Source organism: Vicia villosa, linkage group LG2 (assembly GCF_029867415.1).
Source record: "Vicia villosa cultivar HV-30 ecotype Madison, WI linkage group LG2, Vvil1.0, whole genome shotgun sequence".
Taxonomy (NCBI): domain Eukaryota; kingdom Viridiplantae; phylum Streptophyta; class Magnoliopsida; order Fabales; family Fabaceae; genus Vicia; species Vicia villosa.
Genome location: NC_081181.1, coordinates 48,300,860 through 48,306,994, shown reverse-complemented (window position 1 = coordinate 48,306,994; position 6,135 = coordinate 48,300,860).

The following is a 6,135-nucleotide window of genomic DNA, read 5'->3' as shown; positions in this document are numbered from 1 at the left end:
TGAACAACCATCATACAACGGTTTCTCTGCATCGCTTACCAACCTCTCGAACATTTTGGGACAATCCTCAAGATCTTCTTCAAGTGCTTCTGCAATCTCTTCGACTCGATCGCAATCGTATGTGTCTGTGCAATCGTCGTTTGAAGCATACTTCGGTTTACACCTCGGCTCAACATTCCCGTTACTTTTCTCACCATGCAAACTCCAAACTGTATAACTTCTATCAATTCCAAACCGTAGTAAATGCGATGCCAACTCATTCCCGTCAACCTTATCCCCATAACAGCAACCCAAGCAAGGACACGACATTCGAATCGGGTCTTCGGAGTGCGCAACCGCAAACTCAACGAATTCCCATACCCCTTTCTCGTACTCTTTCGACAATCGGTTTGAATTCATCCATGTCTTATCCATGTCTTAATTAAGCTAAACAAATGTGTGGACCTCCGATTTTTTAATCCCGGGCCATACCTCTGTTCTGTAGAGATACGTGAACTGACTCTTTTTTATCGCTTAATGCTTTCGCATTTTGAAAATTCACAGAGTCGCCACCGACCTTTTATTTTATCCAATTAAGGAAAGGTTTATAAAAGAAACAGAAAAAAGACCTTTAAGAAATTCTGGGTAAGGGGGTAGGTTATACAAAGGGAAGGTGTTAGCACCCTTTGTATCCATGGTTATCCATGGGCTCTTAAGTTTGCTTAGCTCACTTGTTTTTCGATCACTTTTCAATTGCTCTGAAATTGCTCATATGTGGTTTCAAATACTTTTGTAAATTGAGTTTTGTAATGATCCGTGGGTGGATGTATACAAAATGCTTGTTTATCTTTCGAAAGATGTTTTGAAAAGAACGTTAACTTTGTAATGATCCGTGTTTGGATGTATACAAAGTATTGTCTTTTTTGAAAGTTTTGTTTTGAAAAACAACAGTGTATGAGAATTTTGTTTGTTTTGATTTGAGCAAGCAAACTAGGAGGTCTACCCTGAGTTGTAAGGTCTTTATCCTTATTTCCTTTAAAAATCTATCCTTTCACCGGATACAAACGCAAGGTTCGATTTTGTACTCAAAACAGTGGAATTTTGACTTTGATTTTGAAAAGAATGAGAAGGGATTTACCTTAAGAGGTGCAAGTGTGATTGTGATTGGATTCAGATATTTTATCTTTGAAGTTAGTGATCTAACGGTTCAATTTTATCTTTGACATACACGCAGTTTATATATATGCGGGAAATTAAAATGCGGAAATGTAAAGTGCGGAAAGTAAATCTACGCTATTACATCGATTGTGCAGGAAATGTAAACTAGCCTATTTACATGAATTTGACATCCTATACATTTATCTAGGAATTTAAATTGCAAGAAAAATAAAAGGCATGTTTTTTGGATTTTTTATGATTGATTTTAATTATAATTAATGCATGATTAATTAAATTAAAATGAAGGAAAAAGATGAAAATAGATTTAAACCTAGAAATTAAGTTTAAAAATATGTACAAAATATTTGTCAATTAATTTTAAAACAAAACTAATTTTTTTGGAATTTTTGGAAATTGATTTGAAATTGATTTAAGTTAATTCAAACATAATTATGCAAATAATTATACAAATAATTAAAACTTAAAGATAAAATTATTCAAAATATGTACAAAATTAGTTTATAATATATAAACAATATTTTATATAAAGAACAATTTTTTTTATGATTTTTTGATTGGTTAGAATAATTAAAAAGCAAATATATAAATATATACTAATTAATTATGCAAAATATTGAAATTTTGAAGAAAAATCAAATATTTTTATTTCAGAAAATAATATATTATTTTAGAAGTCTAAAAATATTTTTTGTGTATTTTTTGGATTTTTAAAACTATTTTTTATTAATTTAACAAAGAAATTAAAAATAAAATAGAAAATAAAATAGAAAATAAAAGGATACTGATCCTGTGTGGAAATTTATGAGGGAGTATGATGTGCACGCGTGATCTGGAGCGTTGGATGAGTCATAAATGAGATCAGATGGTCCAGATGGTGAGGGAACATCACTTATGACACGCCTGCAAAACACTGAAACCAAGGGTTATATTCAAAAAAACGCGCGCGTCAGAACCAATAGGGGGGTGACACGTCTTCGTCTTCAACCTTCAGACAAGACTTTTAATAGCGCTTTCTTACCAAAAGCGCTGTAATTGGTTACTTACTAAACCTGCAAAATAGCGAATAGGGTCAAACGTACACATAAATTTGGCGCGACCTATCAGTTCAATTCGTTTGGTCCATGCGAATTCAATGGTACTAATTAGAACCTCTTATTTTGCCTAATTTAGAAAGCCCTAATTTTGAAGCTATGAACCCTAAAATGGTGGTTTCGTTTGTACGTGTCCAAACTTCAATTAAGTTTCCAGAAATGATCTATACCTCAAACCAAACTCAATAGTATGTCTACATCTTGTTAAACATGTGTGAATAACCAGATACGAATCGATTTTAGTTTGAACAAATTATGACCTGTGTAGCTCGATTCAGTGAGCTTCAAGGCTTGTAATTGATTGAGATAGTTTCAGTGATGTTCAAAGAAGGTGTATGAATGCTTAGTTTGTATTGAAATGGACTGAAATTACAAATTCGAATTTGAGTTTTCTTTGAATTTTTTTCAAGTGATTACAAGTGTTATGAGCTTATGTATGCTTCTGAACTCGCCTCTCTTTGTTACTGAACTATGATAGCTTATTTATAAGCATTGAGTGCTTACAATTGAAGCTAAGAAGTGTCTTTAGTTGCCTTTGTTGAAACTTTGGTTTTTTTAATATTAAAAACCTTGAATTCTTGACCAAGTCATCTTGCCTTCAATGCACCTGCCTTGCCCTTCAATTCTCTGCAGAAAGATGAAGATTCTTTGAGGTGAGTCATGCTTGATTTGTAAGCTAACCATTATCCATGCATTTTCCTTTTAATTTTAATCTTAAAATAAGATAAAATCATGCAAAAATGGATAAAAAAAGGTATGGGCTTAGTCTTGGTCGTGGGAGGCCCATAACATCATGGAAATGATGTTTGAATGCTGAAAACTTGGCCCCATTTGGAAAAAATACATTTTTGAGCAATGTTGATTTCATGTATTTTCCCAAAATTTAGCCAACTTCAACAAGGTGTAAATCCTTCAATTTTTGTCATATGAAGGATATCTTGCACTTTTTGGAAACCTCAAAGAGTCCTCTAACCAATGCCTTTGGTCTCATGTCAAAATGATTTTTGAAGCTCCTTGTGTGTCCTTTTGAAAAAAGTGTCTTTTTGTTGACTTTGAAAATGACCTGTAATGTCTTTGGTCATATTTTTCAAATGGTGAATCCAATGACCATGGGATCAATGGCATTTGAAAGATAATTGAATTTCCTTCAAGATGAGCTTTGGTTTGAATTTTTTGGATGAAGGATGAGAGAGTTATGATCAGTCAAAGTTGAGTTGACTTTTCAGGCAAAAACCCTAATTTTGAAACTTAGAGTTTTGTTGACTTTTGATCTTTCCTTGATGAATTATGATCATCCAATGATCAAATGATGAATCCTTTGACAAAATATGGACTTTGACAAAAAATTTCATTTTTGACTGTCTGTTGACTTTTTTGGTCAAACGGGTCGTCTGTTGACTGTTTGAGCTGCTGACGGTGCGTCTGAGTGAATTGAAGTTTGAAAATTTGTATGATGGTACTTTGAGATATATGGATGTGTATGAAATCCATTTGAGGTCTCAAAAACTTGTTGCTCCTGTAAAAACAAGAAAACCCTAGTCAGGGACTGTTTATGTAGGAGACAGTTAAGCGTACCTGATTTTTGTGCAGTGCTGAGTTTCTGCTAATCGCGTGATATTCAGAAGACTTCTAGCACAAAAATCTTGGAATTTTGAATTGTGAAAGATTGATTTGATTGATGGTACAAAACACTGAGAATTGTACTGCCAGCAGTTTGGTTGTCAACTGACTGTCCAGGTATTGACGTAGCAGTTAGAGTGAAGAATCAACAGTCAAAGTTAATTTTCTTTTTTTTTTTTGTTGTTTTTGTTTTATGTTTTATGTGAAAAATGAAAGTTTATTTACATGACCTGTTAAAAACATAGACATAATAAATAACTAATATTTACGGTATGCGGGCAAAATTACCGATAATAACCCTGAAAATCATTTAATGCACAGAAAAATGAATATTTGACTGGCAGAAAACACACAAAATATTATCTTAGTAATTAAGCAATATTATGACAAATAGTACAACATTTAATACTGACAGTACAAATATCACATACTATATTGAACAGTACGACGAATAAACGGTACATTTAAGAAATAAGAAATACGGCAAATTTTAAGAATGACGATTAATGACCCATGCTATGAACAATAACATGTAGATGATTGGGAGTGCAACCATTGCAGGTCCACACTCTTCAGGACTATGCAGGCAGAAGAAAGTCATGATCACCGTAGCAATGGTGATGACTGTAAGAAACAGTGTCTCTATCCACTTTGCCATTCTTGTCCGGGAAGAAGAGAAAATAGATATGAGGTAGGAATTTGAAAGATGAGTTGGAATTTGATGTGAGATTTTATGGAAGAAAATGAGAGGTATTTATAGAATGGAAAGAAGGATAGAGACGTTGGGGAATGATGTGATTCCGTACAAAAGGAAAATTTGAGTGAAAGTAAGATTTGAAAGAAAGTGGATGATAGTGTTGGGAAAAAGAGAGATTTGATTTTTGAAAAAGATATTTGAAAAGATTTTTGAAAATAATGGAATATAGTACAAAAACTAGTGGGAAACAAAAGATAATAATAATCTACTTGTTACCAGTACAGTCTGAGTTTCCTGATTCTGCGCCTGCAAAAAGATTTAACTCTGTACCAATTGTGTCAGTACTATTTATCTGTAAATAAATAAATAGCATGTGTGAAGTAATAAACAGTATTTGGCGTTTGCGTAAGAATAAATTCAACTGCAGGCCAATTTACTGTATAAGAAAAATTCTAAAAACTAAGTGTTTCATATGTTAGGATATTTGTTGAAATAATCCATAATTATATGAGACTTTTAATTTTCAGATTGGAGTTTTCTTGAAAAATATGTGGGCAAATTTTGGGGTATAACAAAATGCTTCTTGGTTTCTCTATCAGGTACTAAGGAATTCTGTCAAGATAATAAATAGCTATCATCATTATGTCTTGATCAAAATACCTAGTGAGATCCTATAAAGTGTGAATAATAGAATGTTATGCAACTATAGTACAAAAATATACTATAGATAGGAAGTTACAGTTGTCTCGATTGTTTGAGTCTCTAAAAGAATACAATACCTTATTTCAGCCTACCCCCGATTTCTTAAAGAAGACATTACCTTATTTCAAGGTAATATAAGTCCACAAACCAAAAAACTGATTGAGAGACAGTAAATTGAAATTAAATAGAACCATAAACAATAAACTATAAGCAGAAAACAACAAACTATAAGCAAGAAGAAAGGGCTAGTAACCTGAGTTGGACTTGATGTGGGAGACGGGTAGGTTTGAATCGGCGTTGTACAAGTAGAAACCAGAGGCTTCAAAGTAACTGTAAAATTAAACACACACATGATGCTGTTAAATACACCACTACTAACACAATATCAAAAATACCCCAATCTAGATTGAACATATTAAAATTAGTTTCTATACTACAAAATTCATCATAATACCAGTAATTTGAAAAGAAATTTACCTCGGATGTTACCGAACTCAAGAAAATGCCAAATATCGAACTAGGCCGGGAAACGATCAAACTTTCACTCTACACAAGTTACCCCTATAGCAAATTCACAAAGTTAGTAACTGTTATACCCCAAAATTTTCCCGCATCTTTTTCAGAAAGAAGGCAACAGATTTCTGTCTAAAAATTGGGAGTTTCATATAATCTTGGATTTTATTTCATAAATATCCTGATTTTATGAATACTCGGTTTTTAGAATTTTTCTTATACGGTATTTTGGTTCGCTGTTGAATTTATTCTTACACAAACGCTAATTACTGTTTATCATTTCACACACGCTGTTTATTTGAGATTTATTTGCAGATAAATAGTACTGACGCAATTGGTACATAATTAAATTTT